This window comes from Zosterops lateralis (assembly GCF_965231275.1).
Source record: "Zosterops lateralis genome assembly, chromosome: 9".
Classification (NCBI taxonomy): domain Eukaryota; kingdom Metazoa; phylum Chordata; class Aves; order Passeriformes; family Zosteropidae; genus Zosterops; species Zosterops lateralis.
This window is the reverse complement of record NC_139769.1, coordinates 5,988,980-6,001,504: the sequence shown is the minus strand read 5'-3', so window position 1 is coordinate 6,001,504 and position 12,525 is coordinate 5,988,980. Positions and strand designations below refer to the sequence as shown.

General features: G+C 42.8%; 1 protein-coding gene across 1 annotated transcript in view; it reads left to right on the top strand.

The window, feature by feature from the left end:
* Positions 1 to 967: 967 nt before the first annotated feature.
* Positions 968 to 12,525, top strand: part of ZFYVE9 (zinc finger FYVE-type containing 9) — a 54,883-nt gene continuing 43,325 nt past the window's right edge. The window contains exon 1 of the mRNA XM_083867581.1: positions 968 to 1,133. The gene's annotated coding sequence lies outside the window, so the exon portion shown is untranslated. The remainder of the gene's footprint in view (positions 1,134 to 12,525) is intronic.

Sequence of the window (12,525 nt, the reverse complement as noted above, 5' to 3'; positions counted from 1 at the left end):
TGAGGGATGGGCTACTCCTGAGGTGAGGGGTTCCTGAGGAGAGCCATGACGGGTTCCCGAGGCAAGAGGTTCCGAGACGAGGACTGGAAGGGTTCCTGAGGCAAGAGGTTCCTGAGAGGAGTGAGGGGCTCCTGAGGCGCTGGGCTCGCCCGGGTCAGGCTGCAGGCGGCGGTGAGGGCTCTGTGCCGGTCCTCAGCCCGGGACCTGCCTCCTCCTCGCCAGCCCCGCGCCCTCCGGAGCGCGGCACACGCGGGGAGAGACATTTCTCGGAGTTGCCGAGCGCCCGCGGCCCGGCGGAGAGTCCCGTTCCCGCTGCCGGGGCCGGGCACGGGCGGCCGCCTCCTCTGAGAGAGAGCGGCTGAGACTCGGGGCGCGGTGTCACGGCTTGGCGTACCCTGTCAGCTCGCCTTGGCGGCCTCTGTGGGGAACGAGTGTGTGTTGGGTTGTTTGTTTGTTATTTTTTTTTTTTTTTAATTTCTCGAAGCCTCTTTGCTGAGGCTGGAACCAGCGAACGGCTCCGGGCCTCGCGCCTCCCGGGGTGGCTGAGGGCATCCCGCAGGATGGTATCACCCTCTCCGATAGTGGAGACACTCAACATGAAATGGCGAAATAACACACGTTCGGCTCCCAGCCGCGAGTCCTTCTGCCCAGGTTTTGTGGAGCGGTCACACAATGCAGCCGGTACTGAGGCGCGTCCCTCGGCCGCGGGGCAGCGGCAGCGCCCGGGGGTGGCGGTGGGTGCCCGGTGCCGCCTCTGTCTGTGTGTGTGTGTGTGGCTGCGGGGCTCGGCGGGTCCCGGGGGGACAGAGCGGGCGGCCGGTCCCGCTGTCGGCCCGCCGTGGGGGTGTCGGTGCGGAGCCCGGAGCCGGGCCCGGTGCGGGGCGGGGGCGCGGATCCCGGGGCGGGGGCGCGGTATCTCCGCGCCGCCTCCCCGGCGGTGCCGCAGTGCCGTGCGCTGCCGCCGGGGCCGGGCAGGGGGCGCTGCTGCCGGGCGCTGCGGCGGCCTTGGCCGCGGAGGCAGCGAGCGAGCCCGGCTGGCGGCGGCGAGGGCGCGCCGGCCCCCAGCGCTCCCGGGGCGGACCCGGGGGATCCCCATCGCCATGCAGACCCGGCGGCGCCTGCTGCCTCCCGAGGTGAGTGAGCGGCGTCCGGCGCGCCGCCCGCGGGCCCGAGCGGCCGGGGTACCCCCGCTCCCCCAGGCCCCTGCCGCCCGCAGCGAGGCCCCGCGGGCGGGCGGGCGGGGAGGGCTCCGGTGCCTCGGTGCAGCCGCCGTATCGCCGACAGCGCCCCGGGCCTGCGGGCTCCCGGCGCCCCCTCGCCCCGCCGCCCTTGTCCTCCGCACGCCGCCAAGGGGAAGGCAGCGGGCGCCCCACAGCCCTCCCCGGCAGCCGCCGTGGTGCTCCGAGCCCCCTCCCCGCCGTTCCCCCTCCGTCCCCGGGCGCCCGGACCGGGTGACCCGCTCGCCCGGGGCACCTTTCTCCCCTCGCCGGCGGTCCCGGGGATGGGGAAGGAGCCGCTGCTCCCCCCGGGACAGCCCGCGGTACCGGCGCGGGGCAGGGCGAGGTTGTGCCGGGGCAGCCGCGGCTGCCGGCCCGGGCAGGGCAGGCGAGGGGAGGGAGGATCCCTGTTTGCATCTCGTGCCCTTTTTTTATGGCCTGATCTCCGCTCTCTCTCCCCGGGCAGGGAATGTTACTTGCTCATCGCGATGTGTAACAAGTCACTCCTGCAATGGTGGTAGTGTGGTGGAGGGGGATGGGGAGAGCGGGCGGGATGCGTTTTATAACATCTCTAATTACGTGAAATTGTGGTCATGTCTCACTCTAAGAATAACTGGCACTCTTGGCATGTCAGACTTTTTTTTTGCAGAGGTGGGCTAGTTTCTTGCTCATAAATGTTATGGCTAAATAGGTGCCTATGGCAGAGCGTGGCTCAAGAAATGTTTTTATCTTCTTAACCAGACAGACAAACAAGTAGCAGATGGAAATTGATAACTGTTACGTTTTCATGCTAACAATCTTCTTTGTTTATAGACAGGATATTCCTTATTATCTTATGACAGAGGTTTTTCAGAGGGTGTCATTTTTACACATATTTTCATGAAGTTCAGATATTAAAAGTTAACTGAATTCCGTCAGTCTTGTTAAGTGTGGTTGTCTCAGATTAGAATTTATGAATAACACTGCCCTCAGTTTTTGGGTTCAGACTGAACTAAACCCAGAAGGAACTGTGTAAAAACAAATAAAATAATGAAAATAAAAAAAGATGCTCTACCTGAATAAAAGATTTTCTTTTCTTTTCTTTGGGCAGCATTTAACTGACTATGCAAGGCTTTAAAACGTTGTAATTAACTTGTATTAGCAAGTAAATTTTGATTGCATGGAACAAATCTAGATTTTAGATACACCTTCAGGGGCTGAAGCATCCAAATCCTTTGTTACTGCCTGAACCCTCCGTGTGCTTCTTTTTATAAAGTTGCAGCATGTGATGCAAAATGAGAAGAACAGTCTCCTTGACCCAAGAGAGACAAACTAAAAAATCTCTTCAGAGGTTTGGGGAATCTGAAATGGAAGCTGAAGAAGGGTCTAAAATTTCAAACAAGCCTCTGTCTCTAATTGAAGCCCTGATCAGCCCTGAACAAGTTACCGTGTTCTGTCACACTGTGATTTATTTGCATTGCTTTATGGTGCCTCCTTTAGTGTGTGAGAAGGGAAGAAACCCACCCCAAAACCGCCGTGCTGACTCCTGATATTGGGTGTTATTTTTGTGTGTTAGCTTTGAGTCAGTTACGAGGCTGGGGATTAAATCCTTTCAAACACACACTCGTTTCAGGATCTGAGGCCTGGGGCTAAGGCTGAGATGAAATACAGTTTTTTTAGCTTGGCATAAAGTCTGGCCGTGATTGTCTCAGGGAACAAAGGTAGAGACTGAACAAAGATGCAGTATTAAAACTTGTGGCCAAAGAATGATAAGCTTTTAATGTCCCTTATAGTCTGTCCACTCGCTGTGCCAGCTTTGGCAGAAAACAGCTTGCTTGTTTTTCAGTGTACAGGCTATCTATAGAAAATTACCTGGAAATTATTTTGCTAAAGGATTAGAGTGGCTTTTTGCTTTCAAATACAAGCTGGCCAAGAAGAGGTTTTGGGAAGAAGTTGTGTGTTCATGTTTTGCTGATCAGAAAAATCTTTTTGATGTACTAAGGTGAGAATCTTCCCAATAAAACTGATTTTCTTAACTGAAAATCATGTGAGGAGTGATAGTTTCAGTGCACAGTTAGTCTGTGTGCTGATGAATCTGTGATCTTTTCCAGAACACTGTTCTAAGACTCCAGTGTATTCATAGGCTTCTTTGAAAGTGTTATATAAAGGCTAATGTTTATTTTTGTAATGTGATTGAGATTAAAGAAATCGAAAGGTGGCCTGTTAATGGTTCTATTTGTGATTCTTTAGGAGACTTGGACTTTTACACGGACAGAAATGTGAACTAATATGGTTGGTTTTCCCTCCTGTTGTTTCTCTAAAGCACTGAGAAAGGGACAATGGAACTACAAGTTGACAAAGCTTTTTCTATTGATAAGCAGTAAGAAGTCAAAGGTAAATGGCTGAAAGTAGTTGAAAGTATTGAGTTTTAGCTGATAAGAGACAGCTTTTACTTCTGTGTTAGCTGGAAGTGTTGGCTATATCTTGCAATACTGGGAAAATTGTGTCAATTAATGCAGATGTATGGGAAGATAAAAAATATATATCAGGGATCCTTCATTGACATAGTAGTTTCTACTTGAATTGGAATTAATTACTGAACATAGAATTCAGGATATGCATTGATACAATTTTTGGACTAATGACTGCAGCAAAACATGCTATATAGTTATTAAAAAATAGCACACCGAAAAATCACTGTGATAAAAGTAAATTACCTTTATCATAATGCACACAAATATAATTTATATGTAAAGAATGATTATTCGTCTTATCTATATAAATAATTTTATTTTTACATACAAGTAAAGTCCATTCCTACTTACTATTTGTTTGGCTGAGTTTCATTTTAGCTGCTGTTCAGGCTGCCATAGACAGGAAAAATACTTTTAAGGTGAGTTTATATGTATTCTTTCACTGAATAATTCCAGTCTGGTTTATTACTGGATTATTCCATCAGTAATTATATTACTACTGTATTGCTGCAAGAGACAAGCAGAGAGGGCTAATATTGGTACTTCTTTTTCAGAAATAACAGCCCTCCAAGTAGTACATCAGCATCAAATAGGCTTAACATGAGTGGCAGAGGAAGTCCATAAAGTGTCACTTAAACTATTTTAAAGGTAGTTACTGGAGAAATCTAATTAATTTAAAAACATAGGTTGAAGGGAAGCAGTGCATGGCCAGGAATTTCAGGGTGTCAACAGAGGGTAAATTGTTCCTTCCCTTTTCCTTCGTCTGGATCTGCTCAAGGGAGAGGGGATGTAAAGAAGCAAGTCCAGTCAGCTGAGATTTGCTCAGGCATAGTTCTGTTACAGTAAAAAAAAAAAAAAACAAGGGAAAAAAAAATAAAGGTGATAAACTATGTGAGAAACAGGTGTGGAGTCACAACCTGTAGATCCTGTGTGTTTTAGGAAGTGTGGAGCTGGAGTTCTCTCTGAAGAGCTTGTGTGATATCCTCAGTCTGGGGATAAACTTAAGGCAATAGTTGCGTTAGTTATGAAGGCCGGGGAAAAGAGACCTTTAGGAAACTTCAGCATTGTTTTATTTTCATGTTGAATTTGATGATTTGGAAGTGTCACTATTCAGCAGTGTGACCATACCTTATGCTTTGAAATTTTGGTGTTGATCTATTGAACTTTTCACATGTTTTGTCCCCAGTGTGCACTGAGCAAAAGGAAAACATGGACTCAGTACTGGATTTCCACTTGCATTGGTTTTTTTTGTTTGTCTCTATGTTTCTTGAGTAGAAATTACCAACTTTCATATGGAGTTATTTGCAGATAATGCTGATAGCTTTACTACTCTATATTTTGTCTCTGTGTTTTATTTAGAATATATAAATATCTTTGTCTTGCTTGCTATATGTATTAGTATTGTAATGCTATACCTCTGATATCTTGTTGGCAACTGAAGTTACAAACCTCTTTATGAATCAGTGGGGTATTAGTAGTATCCCTTGTTTAAGGGAATGCACTGAAGGTCCAGAAGCATTCCAGTAAGCTCTGCTGGGATTGTCTGGGTTTGTCTGTCAAGAATTCTATTGCATGCTGCTTGTTTCCCACACTTCTTCCCCTTCCTTTTAATACCCACAGGAAGCTTGATGAACTTTTGTTTTTAGGAGCTTGATGGCGCAGTGGGGTTGAGTAGGGCTTTACATTTGGAAATGGTATTTTCACACTAACAATTTTTTCAAACACTGTTTTGTTGGATTTCTGTTGCAGTTTGCTTCCAGCCTAGTGACAAAGGTGGAAAGCTTTCCCATGGAGGCCTGAGGCATCAGCTGGTGCTTTAGGCAGTGCTGCTGAGCCCTGTGCAGGGGATGGTTTTGTATGTAAAGCAATGCAGTAATTGTGCCTTCCCTGGTGTCTTCCTGGTTTTTGGCCTGACTGAAGCTGAACTGATGTTTGCAGCAGTTACAAAAAAGCACTAAAGCCCAATGTACACAAAGCTGGAAGTGTTTCTTCCTCTGCTATTTTCTGTGTGTGAAAATGTTGTGGAATTCAGTTTGATAACTATTTTAGGGCTGTTTCCCAGCTATTCTTCATTAGAGGAATTAGGCATGATCAAAGATGCTTGAAGTGTTTTGTGCTTTTCTTTGCTTGAGCTGAGAAGATCCCTTGCCCAGTTAAGAGCTAGAAAAGAAATGCTATACACCAAATTATTACCATGCTGACTGGTAGTGTTTCTGAATTTTCCTTATTGACTACTTGTACTACAATTTTACAGAAGAGGCTTTTTTTTTTTGGTTAGTAAAATGGGAGCTGGGAGGAACTTGTCATTCCCTCTTCCCAGCGTACAAAGAATCCAGAGGACATTTCCTATCAGGTGATAAATTGAAATTAGGCCATCCTTGGGCCAGAGATTCATGTGTGCTCTGTCAATTACAGAAGAGCTCCAGCTGCCCTAGTAGTACTTAACAGCCATGTGGATTTTTGCAGTTTTAAAAAAAACCTGTAATTGGAAAGTTTTCATTTACTGCTACAATTTACAGAAGCCTTTTAAAATAAATAATAGAACCCAAACTTTATACACATTTTGGGTACAACATTTCTATTTCACTCAAAGTTTAAAATTTTATTTAGGGAAGTAATATGGGGGAAATACATTAGCAGATTATCAGTGGAAGAACATACACTGATACTTTTTTCCAAGAAGTGATGTGATGCACTTAAAAGAAGTTGGTAAATGTTCAGTGCAAGAAGAAGATCAAGGAGTTTTCTGAATCACATAATACCTTCTTTATCTGTGAATGACACTGACTATTAGAGGAGCTTTTCTTGTTTCCAGGTTCAGTTTTGTTGTGTCAAAACTCTGCTTTGAACTCGGTGTACATGTTGTCTTACCTGTTTGCACTCCAAGTGTGAACTAGAAGATTGATTTAGGAACACTAAAATAAAGGCCAAGCCATTTGAAACTATGATTTTACAGTGTATGTAGTTACTATAAATTCAAGGAGAATTGGCAAATCATATGAATATGCATAAAATTTATTACTTGACCAGTTGGCCAGTCAGATAATTGGAAGTTTGCAAGATACTACATGACAAAAATTGTAGATATTTTTAGATTTGTGAGGGTTTTGTTTCTCATTTAGTGTTTACTGTGCTTCTCTTGCATTTCTTTTAACCCAGTCAATGATATTGTTCTCTCATCTGTTTCCTTCTTCAACAACTTAATTTTTTTTTTCCTCTCTCTTTCTTTGAATTGTTGGATTAGAAGAGGAAGGTTGAATACTGGTGTCAGTAATAGTAAAATATGGGTCCTGGTTTTTGAGGATATAGATTCCTCTGGTCTGTGTGGTGCATTCTGATCTTGGGTGTGCCACACATCCAGTATTTCTGGGGTGCACTTTGGTGATGAGTGTGGGGGTGAAGGTAAACCTTGCCCCAGTCATCTGCTGAAGGTGCCTGGCAGAATTAAATTTGTATTCCCACTTCAAGTTCTGCAGCTCTGAACTTTGCATATCAATTTAAACAAAATGAAATTAATCTTGTTTCTCTGCCAGGTCGGGAAGTGCAGTGAGTGAAGAGGTTCACATTTGGTTTTTCTGCAGGTGTTGTAGAGAAGCAAAGGCAAGTGGTTTATTGCAGAAGAGAGGTGGATGGATAACTGTGCTGCTGATTCTTAAATAAGCGTGAAAAGTTTATCTTGTGTGTTATTCCCACCAACTGCTGAGTGGGGGTAGTGCTGACCTGTCTTTTTAGTGCATCACAGATCCAAGGAGCTCATTGCCTGACACCCTCCAATACTGAGGACAGAGACCTGGGCTTGGTTAACCTGGTGCTCTAAAGAGTTCAGTGGTTCTTGGATTCAGTCAGTGCAGTTTACTGGAACCAGTAATGAAGGAGCTGAAACACTGGGAATCTCTTCCAGATTTGTTTCTGATGGCTACAACTTATTTTCCACCCGTAATACTTGAGATTTTGTGGAAGATTTTGTAAGTAGCAGGGAATTTCTTCCATGATCTGGAGATGGAGAGAAGTATGTTTGATTTCAAGTTGGAAGATGTGTTGAATGAGTTTATTATAGTGTAAATCTTATCTGATGTTAAATGTATCCAACTCCTTGGAGATACTATATTAGTAAGCATTTTGTTCCACCATCTGTGGAATGAAAGAATCTGGTTTTTCTGTAGATGTAAATTCTGCTTTTTGCCCCATAGTATCTCTTCCCTTCCTTCCCTCTGCATTAATCCCATCTTTCTCACATAACACCATAATTCTGGGGATTTTTTCCAGAGCAGTGTGAGTATTGATTGCCCAGCAGGTTGCTGCCAAAATACATAGAGCAGCTTGGTTTTCTCTTGGAGGGCAGTCACTTGGATTTGTTTTTACTATGTAAATACTAATTTTCATGACAGATATATATATATTAAAATATGAGCGTAAAGAATGAGCGTAAAGTAAATGAACAGTATAATCCCATCATCTTAATTTCTATAGAGGATTAGATTAAAGATACAGCAGCTGAAAAGTGGCAGCATCTGAACACTTAACCAGGATGTAAGTCCTCTTGTTCATATTTCTGAGTACTGAGCTTTCTTTGTAGACTGGAGGAGACACCAAAGTTACATGGTTAAAATATACCCAGCAAACCAATCGTGCCAATGTAATTTTTTATTCCCTATCTGCACTGTAATGCAGATAAATGAACATTTAATATGAATTGAGATAATGTAAGAAGGTTCCCTCTCTGTGATTTCTGTTCATTTATCTTGCAGTCTTTGAAATCGCACATTCTCCTGTGCTACTGTAGAAGTAAATGCTGTGGCTTGGAAATAGCTTTCTTCTGAGGCTTGTGTTTTGTAGAGAAAGGTACAGGTATCTGATTTACACCCTTTTTTGGGCTTTATACTCCAATGTACAGCTGCTGTTTCTGTTTGCATTGATAGTCCAGCAGAGCGTGTTGGCTGTCACTGTGTTACAAAGGTACCTTGTAAATGCTGTGTTGATTAATTCAAAATGAGTGCTTTAATGGTTTCTTACTTGGTGAACTTGAAAGTACATGCAAAGCCCACTTCTTAGGTTATATTATTAACAGATTACTTTAAATAGCATATATATTGAAACAGCCTCTTAGCTGAAACACCAAATTGCGTTGATTGTAGTAATTTCATACTGTGTTTTTGTATAAATGATGAAGGCTGCATAAACCCCCAGCATATTTCCTGGGTTTCACAGTTCTTTCTTGACTCTTTTGTAAATGTAACTTTAAAAGGTTGTTACTTAAGCATCAGTCCATCTGTGTGCTTTTCTGCTCTCAAGTAATTGTATTGGTGTACTGGCTTAATGGCTTCTGTATTGTATTTACTTTGGTTTCACTTAACAAGTCACCTGTAAAATGCATTTTAACCCATCTCTGGAATTTGCTTGTAGGTTTTCTTTTTGTATGCTCATGTAGAATGAATGTGGGGTTTATTATGATGCCAATTAGAAATTGTTTCTTGAGACTCACGGGCAATAGAGAAATGTATATGTAGTGGTTTTGTTCCCTTATTAATTTCCTATAATACCCCTTGTGGCTATATATTTTTTTTTTCATTAAGCTTCATTTCTGTACAGATGACTTTTAGATGTAATTGTACCTTCTAATTTGAGGAAACATGCAGTAGTGCCTCCTGTGTAGTTAACAAAACTTGTCTTGACTAGAGGTTTCAAATATTGAGATGCTTGAGGGAAGTGGTCCTGGATGCTGAATGCCCACTGTGTATCTGTGTCAGAAAATGCATTTCGGGCTACAAGGCTGGGGGTTTAAATGAATTTGTGGAGGAGCTTAATAGTGGTCAGTAATGATGAGGAGAGGTGGGAGGCAGGTTGGCAACTGAGACAGTGTCCTAGGGTATGGCTTTTGTTTTAGCCATGTGGGTTTTTTGCTTTTTTGATGACCAACCCTTTAAACACTTCCATTTCCATTTGCCAAATGGATGTACCACCATTGCTGTTGGGTTTGCTCCCACTGTTCTTAATCTCATGTGGTTAATAAGGTTGTTTACAAGTATGTTTATACCAGTAATGAACAGTAATGTTGGAACATGGAGTTTCTCATGGGTTTTTTTGTCACAGAAAGAAGAAAGCTTGGGTGGGGAGAAAACAATTGGATGTAGGAAGAAGTGAATGGAGAAGGAATGTGAGAGGGGAAAAGGAGCCCTCCAGATGAAGAAAACAGGAACAGGCTGCAGGCTGAGAAGGAGGAGTAAAGAGGTGGAGATTCATGGCTGAGCAGAATCAACCACCCTATCAGTGGACGGAAGAAGTGGGAAAGATTTCTCAGTTTTGATCTGAGAAATGTTGCATCTGAGTTTAGAAGAATTTGGAGTTCCCAGAGCTCTGTAAGATTTCTGATAACTTGAATTAGTACTCATTAATAAGGAAGGCTTTCAAATGCTTTTTTGGTTCTGTCTGTTAAGTCTTTATTTCCTGTGACTGCTAACAGAGATACAGAATTATGGACACTTAGTATTATAACTAAAACTTCCTGGAGCCCAACATAAATTTGAGGTAGATGTCCTGATTGCCTCAGAGGCACAGTATATCAGTGATAAGAAAAAAGCTTTACAGTGCACCTAAATGCAAGTTACTGCCTGTTTCTGGTGGTTTAGTGCTCAGTCCCTTCAGCACAGTTACAGGCATGTTAATGGCCCTCAGCAGAGATGAGATGCAGGCTCAGAAATAGCAGTTTCAGTACGCACTGTTGCCATGGATTATTGAGTTGTATTGAGTGAGTTACTAGTTACAGACGACTTAAGACATAATGCACTGTGAGCATCAGCAGTGATGTTAGATCATGATCACAAACGTGGGAGGGAACTTTGCTACACTTGACAACAGCGTTTTATAATGTATTTGGTGTGATGTGAATATAAAGGTCTACACAAAATGGGAATTAAGTTACCTACTTAGAGGTAATTTCAGGGAGAAGAGATAAAAGTCCATATTTATTTCAGGGATGTATGGTAATCCAGCTTTACATAACATAGGATTTGAGAAAGAGTAACTGGTTGGTGTCTGTAATTATGATATTTCTTTAAAAGTGATGTCAGAATTTATAACACTGTTATGTGACACAGTTATCAGATGAGCAGAGATGACCACAGGAGTGTTGGAAACAGGAGAGCCTGTTGATAAAGGTGATGTTAGTAGCTGTCTGACTGCTCTCCAATGATCTTTGAGAGTTTTTTGCCTGTTTGGATGGTCCATTCTCTAACGAGCAGCTGAATGTATAAATTGTGTTGCTTCAGCAGCTTCTCTCCCCAGTGGGTACAACTCGGAATTGATGTGCTGGTAAATGGTAGCAAAGCACTTTCCCTTCTTGCCCATTGTCCTTTTGATCTGTCCCATTCTGGTTGTGTGGCAGTTCTGGCTTTTATTATCAGCTTTTGCTCACTGGCACTTGCAAGCCTCAGCCCCTCGTGGGCTTTATAAGAAGGACAGTTCCTTAAGAGTTGTAGGCTTTTAATTAGAGATTCTAGGGGACCTCAGTCAGTTCTTCCCTTATTGCCCAAATCTAAGGAAGATCTGAAACAATGTTGAGTCTCTTTGGGCTTCATTCTACCCTACATTAGAAAGAAGAAAAATTCATAAAAGTATTCGAATACAGGATTAATCCACTCTGGGATAGAGAGTGCAGCTTTAAATAATTTTGCTCTTCAAATGTGTTAAACATTAGAATCAAAACCTCAAATACTGAAACATAAAAATCATCCCATAAACCTACTTGTTCTATATGTTTACTTTAGTTTGTATTTGAATAAAGATAAATAACAGCTTCAGATCAGTATGTTAAATGGATTAATTTTTAAAAATAGCTATGTTGTTACATTGATGACATTACTTGGAACCCATGCACAAATTAAGAAACATTATTTCATATTAAATTTATGTTTAATGCACTGTGCAGTAGCTTTTTGTGGCTTACAGTATTTTAAACTTAGAAGTTGCAAAGTGTTAGAAAACATTAGATACAAAAAAACCCCGAATTTTGAAGTGACCTCTACAAGCATATGAGTAAGCTCAGGAAGGGATTTTTCTCCTTTTTTTTTTTTTTTTTTTTTTTTTTTTTTTTTTTTTTTTTTTTTTTTTTTTTTCCCCAGCTATATTCCTCTGGAAAAACTTGCGTGGAAGGCAGCACTGTGATGTAAACCTATCTATTTGTTCTTCCCCAGAGCAGGGATGGATCCTTTTCCAGGCACCAGGAGCAGTTACATAAGCAGGAGCTGGTTCCTGTCTCCAGGTGCTGAGGCCCGGCCTCTGCAGCCGGCTGAGGGAGCCTGGGGTTTGTGTCAGGAAAAACAAATCAATTGCTTTCTCCTTGAAATAATAAAAAAAGTGTAGGAAATGGAATTTTATTTCTACTGTAAATGGTTATAAAGCAGGTGTCCTTTTCAGCTGGGCTGGTTTTATTTTCTGGAGCACAAAGGTTGATAATGCTGCTGTGGTTTGTCTTGTCTCCCTGTTACTTTTGACTGTGATGCTTCCTATAATGCTGCTTTGAAGTCGCTGCTCTTTTGACTGCCTTACTACTGCTCAGGCATGTGTGAATGTCTCCTTATGGAAACTTGGCTGGAGACAAAAGTGGAAATAATGGCTTTAAAATGGCATGGGGAAGAGTCAAGGGAAAAGACGCAAATATTGGTAAAATAATTAGAGGCTGTTCTGCTTAAGCTTCGTCCACCTCTGTTTGTTCAGTTGATTGGAAAAAAAGACAATCCAATGCAACATTGCATTAGTTTATCTTTTGTCAGCATTCATGGGTAGTGAGCTGGTACAAGGTGTTGTGTTACACAGAAATAGCCTGCCATGGCCCAGCCTGCTGCTCTTGGGTGCATTTA